Genomic DNA, 18,935 nt, shown 5'->3' on the forward strand with positions numbered 1-18,935 from the left:
CGACAAAATAAAAATATTGTTATTATGTGTACAATTTTTAAGTAACTGCAATGTGATTAAAGAATTCAGTGATGAGGTGAACTTAAGGTATACAAATAAAGAAAAGGTTCAGCAGGAGAGAGGGGATGAGACAGGACAATGCAGAGTAAATATACACATGAAACTGTCAAAGAATAAAATGCAAAATGCAAATGTACATAATAAATTAGGAATATAATAAAAAGTGTGAGTAAAAAGAATTAATTTCCTTATAGATAATGAGACTTTGGCTCTAAAAATAACCAATAAAACTTTCTTGAAATTAACCCCCCAAACTAACTGTTTAAAAATATGATAGCCTTCCATTACAAATTATTACCACATGATTATTTATAGATACTATAATGGTTGTTTTATTTATAATGCAGTTGATTCATTTTACTGTAACAAAACTGATAATGGCACATAAAAAGTATTGCTTAATATGTATTTTTACAAGGCACATATTCAAGAAAATATATACCATTTCAAAAGTTAACTAAGAATAATATGGTAGAAATATTACTGACTCAATCTCAATAGGATGCTTAACAGAGTTGGAAAACTATTAACTCTGCATAATAGCTGGAAAATCAGTAATTCAAAGCAGAGCAATTACCCTAACCGTGGAGTGGAGGGGGTGGTGGGCTGGTTTTCTACCCATCCTGGGTGCTGGAAGGGCTTTTGTCACTGCCAACCATCTGGCAAATGAAGATGAACATAACTGGGTTCGCAGACTAGGCCATCAGGAAAAAAATAATCAGTTAAGACTCCAACACTTGACAGTGAGAGAGTACCACTGTGCTAAGCTGTGCTTAGCTACTAACGATGTAGCTGCAACCACTGACTTCCACCCCTACTCTCTAGATACAGCTGTAACCAATAACTCCCACCGTCACCCCCACCTCCACTCCCACCCCCTACCCCCCAAGACGGGCCCAGGATCTTTAAGCAGTTCTGCGGCCTCTTCTCCTTAACACTAACAGAAGAATAGCACTGTGGTTCTTAAGACTTTTCCAAATCGATGATACCGAATATCCAGAAAACCAAAAGTTTCAAAGTAAAATTTTAAAGTAAAATTTGAGGGTGGGCAATGTGATACACTCATATAACCTCAGCATTTTGAGAGACAGCTGCAGGATTGACACATGTTTGAGTGTAGCCTGGTCTACTAAGTTTTAGGCTAGCCAGTGCTACATAGTGAGACTCAGTCTCAACTTCTCTCTGAAGTACAGTGCCAAGTAGCACACAGAACAGTTCTACTCTAAGACTCTATATGCCATTTGGGATTGAGTCTTTTCAAGAACATATTCATACTTCCTTCTTCCTAAGCTGAGCTGTGTGCACAAACCCTCATGACTAAGGAGGCTGTAATTGCCGGCACTGATTGTTCCTGCTGTCCAGGGTTCAGGAGTGTCTTCGGGGAGCTGCTTCTTCCCCCAGTGAACATCTCTGCACGGCAATGCTTCTCCGAGTGAGTCCCTGTCTGTCTGCTCTTTCCTTCCTCTTCTCCAGGCTGCCACATCTCCCCACTGTGTTGTATCTGTTGCCAGGAGGCCCCCGTGACCCTGGTCTAGTTCATCACGTCTAATCCACCCCAAGAATGGAAACCAGATGATCAAGCATCTGAAAATAGGTATAATTTAAAAATAAACAGCGTAAATGAGCTGAAACTTTTCGACATCTATTTTTACTGATGAGAAAACGATTCCTCTATTTCCACTCACAGCTTAGGGTGTGTTGGAGGTATGAGAACTGTGGCAATACCATATGGCTTAAAATAATAACATCTTGGAGAGAGTCTATGGAATAATTCAGCAATCTGATTTATATGTCGAATATAGAGCTATCGTTTCCTAAATAAAATTGTAAAATTAAGTCGACACTTCAACACATAGATCAAAATAGAACTCAGTTCAAGTATCTACCATATCTTTTCAGCCACACCAAACCCCATATTATGTATATTCACTATCACATGAGGAGCACCCTCGTATTCAAATTACATATAATTTTTCTCAACTTGAAAATCTAGCAAATGTGTGCTTTGTTGTATTCCTTTATTTAGATGCAGGGTTGTGACTTCTTTTGCATTTCAGAGACTAAAAATAAATAATTATTATATTTAATTTTCCAAGAGTTAGTAAGTCAATAGATATGGCTTTATGTCTCCCTTACAAAATCTCCACTTGTGCCAACACTGAGTAAAATCTCTCTCTCTCTCTCTCTCTCTCTCTCTCTCTCTCTCTCTCTCTCTCTCTCTCTCTCTCTCTCTCTCCCTCTCCCCGCTCTGTTTCCAGATAAATGCCAGTCATTTGGACAGGGCTAACTCACAGAAGGTGCAGCAGGCACAGATGGCACTAATGCATAAATGTAATCTAGCAAAAGAATGCCAACGCCAAGCCATAAAAGGTTCCAAGTAACTACAGTGCACTTACAGGAAGTCTGCGGTTGGCAAGGTTAATGCCGCAGCAGTGAGGGTTCACTGTTTGTTCCCAGAGCAACACTACAGAGTCTCAAGTAAATGAGCACACTTCACGTATTCGCCACAAATGCACTGATTTAGACAAATGATGTATCATTAGAAACAGCAAGGTCCACACACACAACACACAAACATACACACACACACACACACACACACACACACACACACACACACACACATTTTGAGCAAAGCCCTTACTGGATTCAAATTCACAATTCTTCTGCCTCAGCTTCTATAGTAGCTGGTGTCACAAGCAGGTGTGTGCTAACAAGAAAAACATTAAATAAAGGTAATATGATTTGTGCCATTCCCTGGACATATTCAGATATGGACCTGAATGATGTTCATTCCCTATTATTTAACTTATTTTGTTTTCTTCATAGTACTTACCACCTAAAAGATCATTGTTTGCCTATGGATGTGCCAAAGTATGACTCCTTCAGTTACCTTCACTGATATCCTTATTCATGGGACAATATTTCATACTTATTTTGAATATTTACCTACTGTCTGCCTTATGAGATAGAGATTAACTCCATAAGAAGAAAAATTCGATATGTATCTTATTCATTAATTCCCCTGGTGCTTTGCAATAAATCATAAAGTGAACAAATATTAAACAAAATAAAAAAATGAAGAAATTTATGTGCACTTATTAAACACCACTTGGATACACATTTGAAATGACTGCAAACCAAGGGTAAATGGCATTTGAAGGACAGTTAGTGCATACTCTTGCCCTTCCTCGATTCCTCTGCTTCTCACTCCACTCTTCTCTAGGTTTGGAATTCCCACCAACGACCCATTGTATAGGAAAATGTAACTATACCTTTAGCATTTATATTCTGTTAAATTTTATATATGAGTAAAAGATTAATAGGGCTAAATTTTTTCAAGAGTCTTGCTTGTCCTTGTCCCTGAAAACTGCTCCCAAGAGAAGGGAATGACCAGGCTGAAGGAGTAGGAAGAGAGGTGACTGGGGTTCAGGAGGGGAGAACAGCAGTGTAGAAAGCCTTACTGGGACAATTAATTAAAATGTCCTCATTAGCATTAGCTGGATAAAAGTGATCTACTTGCCTTGAAAAAAAAATAATTACTTTTCATCCTTCCTTGATGAAAACTCCTATGAGTTTTATTCTCAAAACACCCCACCTGGAATAAAAGTATCCTCTCTTAGACATGCAGTGGACATGTTCTAGGTGTCCATTTATGCCTGACCATGAATAGCACTAAGCACTACAATGCCAACATTTTCCTGTGTGACGGGCACAGCTGATGCATTTGCATTGTGTCTAAGCGGCACCATACGCTCTGGTGTATGCTGTGTACTCTGCAGTACCACAGCAGAAATAGCACTGATTTCATTGTCTTAGCAGTTACATGGATGGAAAATCTGTGGACAGAAGGATCATGTTGACGGTAGATCTTAGCAACCCCAGCATACAATTGTCCTTCCATAAATAAGAACTTGCACATTTTCACTTAAAAAAGTGCCTTAGAGAGTCTCACTTATGCTCTGGGGTTATTGCCAACTAAAATAAGGTTACTTGAGTACAAGCACAGCAATAGCCAATCTGATAACATGCCAAGCGATGAATGGGCAGGTAGCATATACAGTGTGGATGCACTGAACAGAAGAATGATCCACATCCATGGCAGATGCAGCAGCACCATCCTTGATATAAACACGTTATTCGGAAAAGTGTGAAATTTAAGTGCTTCTTCCAAAAGCTCTCCATTTAATATCTGCCGAATGAGATTGGCCACAAACAGCTGAAATGAACCTTCAATAAGAAGGAACTCCAATTGCTGCCTTTTACACAGGAAGATGCAGTCCCTACCATGAAAAAGTATTCAATATCCAGAGGACGGATAAATGAGCAATCACAAATGTGCTTAGTTAACACAACATGGCTGTTACGACTGCCATGTAAAATAATATAAAAGAAGGTATGGTTTATTTTTATTCCAATTAGTAATGCATATTAATTGTGATGAGATTCACTGTGAAACTTCTATATATGTGTATATTGTGCAGTAATGATATAGTTTACACACAGGACAGAAATTAGTACTTATAAAACAGAGTCTCAAGCAGATTTTTAAAACAGCCTGAGAGAAAAAAAATGGGATAATACTTTAACTCTTTGACAGCTGGTAGAGGATATATTTTGCCTTGGCCCTTCTGACACATTACTGGGAGAACTGTGGAAATGTATGTGATGCTCAATGTCCATGCAGAGCAACACAGAATAAATGTGATGTGTTACACTACTGTGTCCATTCAACATACTTGAAATACTTTGATGCATACAATTATTTTCAAAGAAAATTTCACAGTAGATAGTAGAGCTGAAACAGAAAGATTCCAGAAGTCAAGTTTAAAACCAGAGAAACGTCTGATCAGCAGGCCCTTCATGAAAGATTCTCACTCTGTATAAAATGATCCTACTTTCAAAGAATTCACCTCACCATTTTAGTGAGACATAAGTGAATAGTGATGAGAGTTGAGATGCATTTGTGGCACACCTCAAGTTACAGTGTGGAGAGCTTGAAAAGTTTATGCTCCTATTTTTTTTGAAAAGAAAAAAGAGATAGAGAGGGGATGGAAGAGAAGAAAGCAGAGCAGAGGAGCAAGAATAGGAGGGAAACGGAGGGGAGGGAAAGGGAGGAAAAAAAAGAAAAAGTAACAATTTGGACGCTAGAACAAACCACCTTTCTCTCCACCTTTCTCTCTAGCTTGGCCGGAACAAAGAGGGTTGAAATGACAGCATAGCCCACAGCCAGGGCTCCTGCCCCCATTTCCAGTTTTCTGCAGAATATAACACGTTCAATTGTGGACAGCCTTCCTGAAATTACATGCCATTTTTTAAATTTTAATCTTCATTACGAAGATTAAAGTGTATTGATAGTTTTTTGGCTTTAACTCTTAAGAAAATTAGTAAATGAATGAATTTTAATTTTCACTAATGCTTAGAAAACACCCATAAATGTCAGTAAGCTTTTCCTCCCACTAATATGTAAGAAAAAAAATGAAAGTTAAAAAGATGTTTTCATTCCCTAGCTATTGTGAACAGATCAACAATGAACATTGTTGAACAAGTATCTATAAGGTAGAATGTTGAGTCCTTCAAGCATATGCCGAGGAGTGGTATAGCTGGATCATGTGGCAGATTGAATTTAAAGTTTAGAGAACAGATTTCCAGAATGTGTGCATCAGTTTGCAATCCCACCAACAGTGAATGAGGATTTCTTTTTCCCACATCCCTCCAGCATTTGTTGTCCATTCTTTTCTTGGTCTTTGCTGTTCTGATTGGGGTAAGATGATATCTCAAAGTTGTTTTCATTTGCATTTCCCTAACTGCCAAGGATAATGAACAGTTGGGGATATCTCTTAACCATTTTAATCCCTTCTTCTGAAAGCACTGTAGATCCCAAGCCCATTTTTGAATGGCTCATTTGTTAAGTTTTGTGTTTGTTTGTCTGACTCTTTGTGTTTAGAGTTTTAAATGTACTCTGGATATTAATTTTCCATCAGATGTATAGCTTGCAAAGATTCTCTCAATCTAAGTGTCCTTCAAGTGTTGAATGAATAAAGAAAATGTGGTACATACACACTATGGAATACTGTTCAGCTCTGAAGAAAAATGAAACAATTAACTTTGCAGATAAATAGATGCAAATAGAAGAAATCATACTGAGTGAAGGAATTGACCCAGAAAAACATGATGTCTCTCATTTGAGTCTCCTAGCTCCAAATCTTCAAATGTGAGTACATAACCTGGAGGAGCTGCAGAAACTTAGAAAGTAAAAAGAAACCACTGTGGGGCAGGGTAAGCAATAGAGAGGAGACTATCAGGTTATGAGTGAGCTGAAGGGGGAAGTGGGGGAAGCAGAGGGGTTTTAATTAGGGAGAGGAAAGAAATAAAAATAGAAGGATGGAGGAGGGTAAAATAGCAGTAAGGCTGTCTGGAAATGTCATAAGAAATCATACATCTATTTCTATCTGTCATCTATCTATTTCTATCTATCATCTATCTATCTATCTATCTATCTATCTATCTATCTATCTATCTATCATCTATATTTCCACCTATATGTATTTCCTATCTGGGCTGACATTTCTTCCCACTCAAGAAACATAGACTATTTAAAAAAAAAACTGGCATGAAAAGTTTTCTTTTGAATTGCTGATAATGATTGACCAAGAGACACCGAAAATATTGCACGTTGTTACTATTGCCCTTGGTTACCCCCAGACAAGGAAGATATGTCCCTATCTGAAGACACCATGCATGTCATATAACTTGAAAGATTCCTCCCTAATGACTAGCTTTCATAGTACCAAAAGACACCAAGCAGGTTTCCAAAGTATAGAAGCAACCAAAAGTCCTACCCACCTATGATGCCTATGAGCCACAACAATGACCAGGATGACATAACAACCCTAAGGGTGCAATATTGGCATGCATACATTGGTGTTAACAAACAGCTCTTTAGTTGGACTTATGACCTGTCCAACAAGAAAGAAATCGTGCCTAGTACTGGAAATCTACCACCTATCCAGGGCTAGTGAAATCATGAATCTTGGAGAAGAACCCACAAACTCCACTTCACCAGCATAACCCCTAACTATATTCTAAATGTTTGTCCTTATACCCACATATAAATGTAGTCTTCACTTCTCATCAAGGAAACTTCTCTATGCAACAGATAGAGAGCATTACAGAAAACTACAACCAACCAAAATGCATAGTTATGGAACTCAGCCCCAACTGATGTATCTACAACAAAACTCTTGTACCTACAGCTTAGGGATCCTTGCAGAAGAGGGGACAGAGGGATTGTAAAAGTCAGAGGATCATGAAGTTTGCTGTGAGATTATTTCTTCTGGAAATTTCAGTGAAGTCACACCCATTAAGTGTCACCAACATGACTGCCTAAACATAAACGGAACAAGAATAACACCAATAGACGTGGTAAGGTGGATTGTGGAAAGCTCGCAAGGTCTCAACCCTAGACAAAGGCAATTAAGGAATGCTAAGAACAGGAGAAACAGTCTTCCCCAGGGAAGAGCATACCAAGTGGTTATCCAATACCAAATGGTCAACCCTGAAAACATACATACAAGTAATATTATATAGATTGAGCTTTCTCCCTCTCCCCTCCCCCGCCCTGTGTGATAGCAATCAGAGAAGAGGGCATGAATTTGAACAAAGAGCAAAGGAGGGTTCGTGGGAGGGTTTAGACCAAAGAATGGAAAAGGGAAATAATATAATTATATTCTAATCTCAAAATAATAATTTTAAAAAGGAATCAATCACTCCAGTCACAACAGCAACATTAAGAAAATTGAGGCACCCATTTTATGTTCTTAATGGGACAGTTACTTATCATAGGAAAATCTCAAAAGATCCAAATTTGGCTCTACTAAGTTCCTCGCAAACCAATCTTGTGTTATCATCCAAAACAACAGAAAATCAGTCAGGGCAGCTCTCTGGAAGATGGCTTGCACTAGCTGGCCATGCTCAGGCTCTTCTGGGTGGCTTCTAACTAACTGTACTGAAAGCCTCGCTGCAGAACATCCATGGAAACCTGTCTCTTTGGAACAAGTTTTCACGCCTCTCACTTGGTCCAGTTTTTCCAACTCCAATTTGTAATTTTAATCTATCCTTATAAAAATACTGCCTTGATCATGCCTCTCTCAAAGAATTTATTGTACAAACTAGAAATAAAGAAGCTATAAAGTGCTTTATGTCATTAAGTGACAATGAGAATGATAAAGTACATATTGAGCATCAATTATGTACTGGACATTGTGCTGTTTTTTTTATCATCTAATAGTAGTCAAAATGCATTGGATATAAATTAAAAACTAGAAATACTATTTTGTTGTCTGACTAATCTTTCATCTATCTACTTATTTATCATAAATGACTGTATCATGAGTTTGACTAAACCTTACTAGTAACCATTTAGACAGACGCTGTCACATAAATAGAACACAGCCTGAACTTGCTGACTGTAGATACATTCATTTCTGATTGAATCTCCAAGGTAGAACCTGACAGAGGCTGCTGCCCATACAAATTAAAACACAGAATCCTCTAGAGCAGTGGTTCTTATCCTGTGGGTCATGACCACTTTGGATGTCACATATCAGATATCCTGCATATCAGATATTTACATTACAATTCATAACAGTAGCAAAGTTACAGTTATGAAGTAGCAACAAAATAATTTTATGGTTGGGGGGTCACCACAACATGAGGAACTGTACTAAAGGGTCGCAGTCCTAGGAAGGTTGAGAATCATTGCTCTAGAGAATATTTTTTGTCAACAGAACACTATTGACAAAATTACAGGGATGGGAGAGCACTCTAGAATTCCCTGATGAACGTATCCAGAATGCTTCAGCATTTTCATATCAAACTCTCAATTACTCACTCTGGCCCTACAGAAAAATTTAAATAACACTGAAAAAGTGGTTTATTACCTTAAGTACTGCTACTTTGCTATCTGTAGAGGCTAATGTATTGCATTACATATAGAAATAATTGCTACTGCTGCCCTCATTAAAAGCCATTAAATTATGAGACCATTTGAAACTGCTGTATTAGAAGAAAAATGTTCTTTTTTTTTTTTTTTACCGTATCATACTCTGAAACCTCACCAAAAAAAAAAAAAAATGATATACTGCTGCACTGAACTACTTGGAGGTTAAGAATGTGAATATGAGATCTTGTAACCAAGTGTACATTTCTACTGTGTGGGAGAAATAAAAGATTATTTCAGCCTTCCAAATCTGAGGAAAAATTCTGTCTACACTGTGACCCCTCCAGTACAGAAGTCAGCCGTGGGCTGATGCTGTAGCCGATGTGGTTGTCGTGCATGCATTTGTGAGTGAGTATTGCATGCTTTTGTTGGAGGTTTTAATTTCAATAGTCCACTAATCCTTTAAATACATTAAGCATGTCCACCACTTCTGGCAGACCCTTCTGCCCTTCTGATTCTCTGTTATAGTTCAATGCTTTATCCCCAGAGCCTGAGGAACAACTGCCAACAACAAGATGAAGAAATTGAATGAAAATTACACTCTTGACCCGTGATCTCACAATATTCTATTCTTGTGTATGCTAATATCAAGTATACATATATTAGAAATGCATACATGTTGATTTAAAGCATGTTTGCTTAATCTAGGCTTAATTTCAAGCTATTTACTGCAAATAGATCCTTTCACACTAGAGCAAGCTTAGTGTTAGGAGCAGAAGAGCCTCTCCCTCCCTGCCACATTTTCCTGCCGGGAGCTACGCATCCAGGATAGCAAAGAAAGTAAATCTGCAGGGATCTGCAAGTGGAGACAGAAGACCACTCAGGAGACCAGGTATTCTGCAAAGTATATCCAGCATAGATATTCCACGTTTGGGAGGATACACTCCCAATGCTTCCTCAGACATCAATATTTGGCTTGACTGTAGAGAAATCACATGCCTCAAAATTCCTGTCACTTCGGCTTCCAAAGGTTCATGTCAATCAACATCAACTTTCTCTAGGAAAAGAGGCTCTGACTACCAATGTATTAACACCATAGGCTAACATGGCTACAATCACTGAGTGAGCATTTACTCCAAGCTGGGCAATGTTCTCAGAGATTCACATGTGTTAACTCATTTAGTCCTCGACAGAATGTGAAGCTGGGTATTTATGTAACACAAAACAAAGCTGGGAAATCAGTTTTAAGTTTCCTTTCCTAATAAGCACATTATTCTCTGATTTGAAATCCTCATTGTAGGTTGGAATCAAAATAGTAAGTTTTTGTTGTATATCTCAGTATTCCAGCTTCTCAGATTTCTCTTGCTGTGTTCATCTGGCATCTTTTCCCATTAGGCATCCCACCTACAATGCAATGAGTGAGGAAATCCCATACAATCAAAATGGTCTGGGCTGGACCAACAGCACCTAAATCAGATTTGTTTTGGCCAACAGGAATACATATGTCGTGCATTAACATAATTGCTCTATACATGAATACATACCCTAGATAGGTTCACTGTACAATCTTAAAATTATGGGAAAAGAGGAAAAGAATGAAGGTAAAAGCAGAGTGGAAAATATGAAAGGTGAGATGTAAAGCTGAGAAGCAAAGATGCCAATTTTGAACATAATGAAAATGAGCATAATGAAAGTTCGCTACTAAAAATATCAAGTATATATCTAAGATTTTCTGAGCTTGAGTCACAGCACTACAACCTTTCCTATTTCATTTACTCTTCCGTCACCCCTGTGAGATAAGTGTTATTATGTAGAACATCTGATCTTGAACATCAAAAAGGAGAAAATAAATTTGGGAAAGACTGGGAATTTGTTCATGGCACAGAGGGCCTACAATCAGGCCCAGAACCCAGATAGAGCAACTTAGTGAAACAGATTTTTAAACATGGTCATGGGCCTGTAAAGAGGCTCTGTCTTAAATCTGTTAAGTCTGCTCTTGCTGAAAATAGAGGGCATTCAGTTTCCTTATATTGCTAATGAAGTATCCAACTTAAAAAAATAAGTAAATGAAATCGGTCATGACTGAAAACAGTCCCCTCTGCATTTGTTTGTTCCCCCCTCACTGGAGGCATGCATTTGTTTGGGATGTTTCCCACCACCTGATGACAGAGAAAGAAATATACCACAGTTCAATGGTGTTTATATTTTATATTCTGAATCCTTCATGTCTGCACACAACATAAAATAAAAGTCACAATTCTTATTTTTTTCCTCCTGAAGGACTCACGGAGGTAATGTTGCAAATTGCTATGAATCTCTTCTGTGTGTGTATAAGCTGTGAGCTGCTTCTGGTCAGAAGCAAATACAAACCCCACTGTGACTATGATTCAGAGTCCGCACTTCCCAGTGTAATGGGATGTTCTAAGACACACCACGAAGCCACCCTGAGTTTGTAGGTCTTGCATTAGAACTACCTCTCTCCTTCAGATTTGAGGCTAACTGAGTCATTCACATTTTTTCCTCTTTAAACCAGCTCCTATGAAAAGGGGGAAGACGTTTTTATAAATAAAGTATGAGGCTGGGAGAAAATTATACTGCCCTGTATGTTGCTATCTCCTCTTCAAAACAGAATGGATCTGTTCATAAATTCTAGATCAGTGAGGCTAACCTGGCAGTCAACTGGGCAGCGAGGTTCCCTTTGTAACAAAGATTTAATCTGTACTTCAAGTCCTACAAAGACTCAACATTAAGACGTGCTCAATATACACAAAACCAAATGAGAACATTTATTATTATGTGCCAAAAGACTATTTTCTAGCCCACAGCCTGCATTCACCCTTTGCTATGGTGGTGTCAGAAACACTTACGGTACAAGCAGAGATCTGTGTTTCCTTTGCCACAGACAATAAATCTTTAGTGTCTTCTGACACGCATGGTTCCCCCTGCTCTCGTGAGGCGCGGTGTGTCTCTCCTGCCGCTCCCCTCACCTAGCAAGGTCATTTCGGAGTGATGGTACAATGTATGGGGAATATCCAGGTATGCACAATAACCAGGATCGGCTCTGAAGAACCTTGACTGCAAATACTACAAAACCGGAAAAGGCATCTCTCCCAAGCATCATGGAGCCAGAAGTTTGATTTCACAAATACAGATATGAGTAAGTCTGCGTTAAAAGATTTCTGCCCTATTTGTTACTGACAGAAAAAAGCACTCTTATAGAAAATAGTTATTTGAGGAAAAAAATTCTAGCTTCATAGAAATCATCTTGTCATTGGATAGTAATGTAGGAACTAAATATAAGAAATTACCACTTGACTGTTTTCATTTCTATATTGCAACATTGAATCTTTTTCTCAATTTATAGGGAAAAGTAGTGGCAGAAAGACTGTGGTAGAAAATTAATTTTGTCCCCATTAGCCTTTCTGAGCCAGGTTCATGAGTGCATGAAGCCCCGACGTTCAAAGATGTCCAGTCTGTATAGGGCCACCTCTCACATGGGCCTTATACCAGCCATGTGGCATCCTTGAGAAAACTGAGGAGAGTCTTTTGAAACGCTGCCTCTGTTCTGGGGTTCACAGACGAAGCTTCAGTTGAAAAAGTCTGTTTTAAAACAAAGGTCTGAGAATGACAGTCTGAGGAGCTCTGGGCCAATCACAAGTAAGTTAGAAAGGCAACATGTGACAACTACAGCACATGCAAAACCCATGTTGTTCCAGAGTCCAGCCATGACACTTTGTTTTCTTGAAGTGTCAAACTAAGACACACAAGAATTCAGAATTCACTTTAGATTTGTTGCCTTGGGCCCATCAGATGTCTCAGAGTTTAAAGATGCTTGCTGCCCAGCCTGAAGACATGACTGAGTTCAATCCCTCGAGCCCACATGGCTGAAGGAGAGAGCTAACTCCAAAGTTGTCCTCTGACCTCCATATGCACACTGTGGCACATGGAAACATGGGAGCATGCACACACACACACACACACACACACACACACACACACACACACACACACCAACTAACCACATGTTTGTTTGTTTAAGTTGAAATAAGTCTCCTAAAAAGTGGGTGTGGGTGTGGATAACACAAGTTTACAAAAAGGGTCTTAAACAAATCACGAAAGATAAAAGTCAGAGATACTTCAAATGCCGGCACCTGAGACAAAGGAACTGCTAAATGTATTCCATTTAAATATACACTATCACCACAACTTTAGTTCAAGATTAAAACCATCAAGGAGGCCGGGCGGTGGTGGCGCACGCCTTTAATCCCAGCACTCGGGAGGCAGAGCCAGGCAGATCTCTGTGAGTTCGAGGCCAGCCTGGTCTACAGAGCGAGATCCAGGAAAGGCGCAAAGCTACACAAAGAAACCCTGTCTCAAAAAATCAAAAAAAAAAAAAAAACCATCAAGGAGATTTCTTCCATTTCCACTTCAGTAATTCGGTAAATGGGGGAGAGAAGTAATGAAGGGAGAGGCGGGGATACTAGGGGATGAGCGGTTAGAAGAGGGGAGGGGAGGAAAGGGAGATGTCTGAATTAAAGCAAAGGTTTGATGTAGACATGATAAGGTTCTGTGGGCATGATTTACAATCCGGGTTTCCTCGTGCCCTGAGTCAGCACTTCTGCTGCTTCTCTGACTTCTCCTCTAGCTGTCCAGCATAGCAGGATAAAAAGGGCCTCTAAATCCATGGGCCATGCTTTATGTTCAGAAAATATCACACCTTAATAAATGTCAGGCTATGACTTTAAAACTAAGAAGGACCCTCTCAGTAGGAGTGGCATAATGAAAATTCATCAATTTAGCTGTAAGATGTATTTTAACACCATGAAAAAGAAGGAAGGAAGGCGCACACACGTGCCCACAAACAGGATGAGGAGAGCAGATCACATGGGCTCGGTGCACTGTTCCATGATAGTTACATATCTGGAGTGACTAGGAGCTGTCTAGTAAACAGATAGTGACAGGTAGTAATTATTCTAATGAACATATGTGTACACTAAGCAAAGATGGCCGGGACACTGTGACAAATGCAAGCCATTAATGATGACAAGAGCTGGATTCAACTGCAGTAGCTGTCACCATCTGAGGTTGGTGACCACACTGTGACAGTCCTTACAGAGTGCTTCCTGGGAAAACGCAGTCTAGTTTTAAAATATAAGTGGAAAACGCTGGGAACGGAAACAGGCACACAAAATCAGAGTCCTCGATGCCTCAAGGCTTTGTTCCTTGGAAGATTATAAGTTAATAAACCCAACATAAAGGGACTATGGGTGCAGCCTTCACCACCTGCTGGCTGTTGGGTCATTATCAAACTCCCACATGCATAATGGAAACCACATCTCATGAGGATCCAGTGAAAAATGGAATAAGCAGCATGCAGGTGTGAAATAAATTTCAATCCTGTCCTAAGCCAAGTTCTTTCCTGGGAGAGTTGGCCAAAGCAAGACTTAAATTGCTTTGTTAGTAAACCTGTACCATTCTTAAATATTTTGCTGAAATATGATAATTGATAAATTGTCATCTCTCACTATTTAAAGTGAAGTGCATGGCTGATGGTTATAAAACATTTGCAAACATAACATTCTGTCAGTGGTATCTGAATTTCACTGTTTCCATTAAGCTAAAAAAAAAAAAAATACGTCTAGTCTTGGCTGGGAGGCTTCTCAATTGGTAAAATGCTTGCTACAGAAGTTTGCAGACCTGAGTTCTAATCCCACATGTGACTTCATAAGAAGCAGAGCAGGGTCATGGTGGTACACCTGTCACTCAGTGCTGGGGAGGCAGACAGGAGGTCCCTGCAATTGATGGAGAGCTAGTCTTGTTTAATGGGTGAGCTCCAGGTTCACTCTCAAAAACAATGTGGAGAGAACTAGAGGATGAACTTAAGATGGGCCTCTGGCCTTCATATGCATGAGAACACATGAGTAGTATGCGCTGGTGTGCACACACACACACATGCACATACACATACAAAAACTCTTCTATTTCTGAAAAGTTCTCAGTTAGTATCCATTATTTTGCTCAGCTTCACTCATATTCCTTTTAATTAAATGGCAATTCTAAGACTCATCAGTCTTTGATCTTGGAAACAGCTGTGGGAAGATAGCCCCAAATTCCTTTCTCATCTTCTCTATCCTTTTTGAGTCTTGATGATTCCAATAGTTACTGTGCATACTATCTCCCTTAGAAATCAAATATCACCCTTTGATACCCACTTTTTAAAACAAAATCAGAGTCTGCAGACCCGCAGCCCTTAGTCAGGACCCTCTTCAATTTACAAAAGCTTGACTCTTCTGGAGGGAAGAAAGGCCATGTCTCGAGCAGATGCATGCCTACAGTACTTGGAGGAAAGAAACTATGGGGGAAATGGCTGTAGAAAGTTAAGAGCTTCGTAATTTTCCAAACAGAATACTATCGCTTCTTTCTTCTCTCGTGCTGCCCTTCCTTCCCACTACTGAAACACTGAAGGTGCACTTTGCAAATAGCAAAAGTACTAGAAAACAAGACATTATATCAGGGAGTGCTCGAGACTCTGTTTCAGAGTTTCAGATGCATTTACTATGGCTGGATGCAGTAACTCACATCTGTAATCCTCCTGGGGGCTGAGGCCGGAAGATTGCTGCAAGTTCAACACCAACCTGAGCTACAACACAGCACAAGAACCAGAGCAGATGCTGTGTTGGGCCCAAGAGACAAAGTGATAATAAGTGAGCAGCCCTTGGTCCTTACACTCTTCCACAGTTCCAGTGTCTGGGTCTGACTTTTCTGCCACACCCTCTTTCCACTAAGCATATTTGACTTTCTCCTCCAAGCTCAAGGCACTGTCAGCTGGGTTGCTTGCTCTGTTTGGCATCTGAATTTCCAGGCTAAACTTTACTACCCTGACCCCCCAACCCTAACTAGGTGGTTCCACAAGCTCCAGCTTCCTCCCACTCTTATCTTCATTTCATGAAGCAGGGACAACAAAATTGGAAGACATTAATTAAAGTCTCTTTTGTCTGAGAGACATGGATTTTCTTCATCCCAAAGTTTAAGAAACAAAGTAATAGATACTTGTTGGCCACTCACTGGGTAGTCTAATAGACTAGCACAACAGACCATCTAGACCTGCACAAGACTTCAGGTTTCCCCTGTTATCTCCCAACCATGGTTCCAAGGCTCCAGATAACTGAGCCAAGCTTTCTTGCCTTCTGGATGTGGTCCACTCCTTCAGCATCGCCTCTGTTCTGTGCTGTTTCCTCATCTCTCACTTCACCTCATGCTCCACAGGTGGAGTGTTTTGCCTTAACACAGAAGGCCATTATATCTAGACCATCCATTACTAAGTTGGGCAATCCTTTCTTCATACCCTTCCTCTGCCTTGAGCTAATATTTGAACTGTTCATTATTTACTTCCCACCTGCCAACTACAGGTCCTCTGAGTAGGTTACAAACATGTTAATGAACACATGATAAATATTTTGGGGTCTCAAACATTGTCTGAAAATAGTGGCTGCTCAAGAAAAATGTTAATTTATATTAACTTTTTATAGTTATTATATTGCTATGTCTCTCATGTCCTAATTCTAACATACGATGAAAAGCCAAGCAATTAGTTGGTGGAAAATTATAACTGTGAAGTTGTCACATAGGTAAGTATATATGTATATAATATATATGTGTGTTTGTGCCATTCTTTGCTTTATATCATAAATTATTTGTAGACAATTCATGTGTATATTACTAAAATAGTATGAAGCAAAATTATTATTTTCAAAATACATTTTGAATGGCAATATTATAATAGATTTCTAGGGCATAAAGTAATGAGAAATTTAATTAGAAATTAGAACACATCTTGATTGAATAATAAATAGATTTATTCTTGCCTTTCTTGCTCTGGCTCCATTATATCTTTTGGGGCTTTCTTAGTTTACTTTTTGCTGTTTGGGTTCTGAAGATTTTTGTTTTTTCATTTTCACTTGTTTGTTTGCTTGCAATAGACTCACTTTGTAGCTCAGGCTGGCCCGTAACCCGCTTTGTAGCCCTTGCTAGCCTCAAACTCATGCCATTTCTCCTCTCTTAGTTTCCCAAATGCTGGCATTTTGATTGCCATCCACGACACCCTGCTGGATTATAGTTCTTCAAGACTTTTTAACCTTGTGACTGCCCCAAGTGAAACATAATAAACTTCTAGCAGGTGTAGATTATCCAGCTATCTTTAAATTTAAAAGGAAAATAAAACCTAACTCCTCTTTAGATAGAGTAAGTGGCAACTTGTAGCTCTTTTCTCTAATTTTCTTAGAAAACATTTTGCCTCAAAAGAGGAGACAGAAATGTGTTTCAAAGTCTTCAGTAGAAACAAAATAGCAAACATAGGTAAGTGAATAGAAAAAGAAGTGTATATCTACTACAAATAAATAACTTACATTTAAGATATCGAGTACATGTTTTTTCCCTTTTCTGTCTTTTTTTTAATGTTGAAGTGCTCGCCTGTGTGTCCATTTGTGCAGCACTTAAATGCCCGGTGCCCACAGCGGCCAGAAAGGGTGTTTGATGTGCTGGAACCAGTTACAGAGAGTTGTGGGCTGTGAGCTGTCATGTGGTGCTGAGAGAACCTGGGTCCTCTAAGAGAGCAGCCAGTACTCTTAACCACTGAGCCATCTCACCTACCTCTGCCCTGCTTTTGGAGACACTCACTCTGTAATCCCATGGACTCTGAACTCACAGTGATCCTTCTGCCTCTGCCTCCTTAGTTCTGGGATTACAGGAGTGAGCCACCATGCTTAACTTTAATATTTTTCTCATGTTTACCATTAAGCAGAGTGTCTTATAGTTGCTATTGATAAACTAATACTATTGTGTTTATACAGGAAATACCCAAAATGACATCCTTGGAGCAGGGAAATATCCTGTTCTCTATTATTCAGTACAAAGGCATGGGTTTTTGTTTTTTTTTTTTTTTTTTGCAAAATAATAACATCGCCAATATTTGCATTACCATGTCATGTCATAAAAGTCTTTCAAAGTGTCTCCCCAAAACCGCAGGCCATCACTTGAAGCCACTGGCCTCCCATGGGATGTTTAAACCTAAAGTTTTATCTTAATAAAACTGGCTTTGTATTCTAATCTTAAGGAAGCAATACATGTATTTGACCTATTAAGTGCCTAGAAAAGTATAGTTGATCAGTATTCTTCTACTCATAGGCAATCTAAAATACACTTTTCCTCTAATTGATCAAGAGTAAGGTAAGTATGCTACAAGAAAAAAATCACAAGCAAGCCATTCTCCTTGTTGAAACCTGGGGCTAGAGGTCAAAGACTAGTTGCCATCCAGTGAGCTGTATGGAGAGAGACCACTTAATAAAAGAAGTGTATTTATCTGATTTAAATCAAAATGATTGATTTTCATTTAACATGTGTCTAGTATTGTTAGCCTTGCTTGAAAAATCAATTTTAGTGTGACCCAATGGGAGAACAGTTCCATGTATCTCTATATATTTAGTGACAGGGATATATTAGTGCCCTTCTGTGAACAACTATTAAATAAAAGGAGAGATTGAATTTTTCAGTTGTGCCACATGGCAGCAAGTTGTAGCCTACCAAAACGACCATGGGAATAATCCAATCTCATATGCTAAATTCTCTTTTTTGAGGAAAAATTGTAAAGGAATAGAGATGTTATAAAAATAGAACACTAGCAGACAATTAGCTATATAGATCTTTTAAATCTCCATCCCCTTTGCTTCCTTCCATATGCAGATATTTTCAATTTATTGTAAAGTATAACAGCAGCAGAAAAAGGTCACTGTGGAGCTAGACTCGTGGCTCTGCAAACATCACGAGCAGATTTCAGCATATTATGAAGAATGCTTGCCATTTTTCCGGCTTATATGTTACGATAAAATATTTGTGTTTTTTCTTGATCATGGATAGCCTAGGAAATGCCTTATTGCTA

The 18,935-nt window shown here is 39.0% G+C and overlaps 1 protein-coding gene across 1 annotated transcript in view; it reads right to left on the reverse strand.

The window, feature by feature from the left end:
* The window catches only part of Antxr2 (ANTXR cell adhesion molecule 2), a 131,117-nt gene that overhangs the window by 17,516 nt on the left and 94,666 nt on the right, over positions 1-18,935 (reverse strand). The window lies entirely within an intron of this gene.

Source organism: Peromyscus californicus, unplaced genomic scaffold, assembly GCF_007827085.1.
Source record: "Peromyscus californicus insignis strain IS unplaced genomic scaffold, ASM782708v3 Scaffold_13__1_contigs__length_99412109, whole genome shotgun sequence".
NCBI lineage: Eukaryota > Metazoa > Chordata > Mammalia > Rodentia > Cricetidae > Peromyscus > Peromyscus californicus.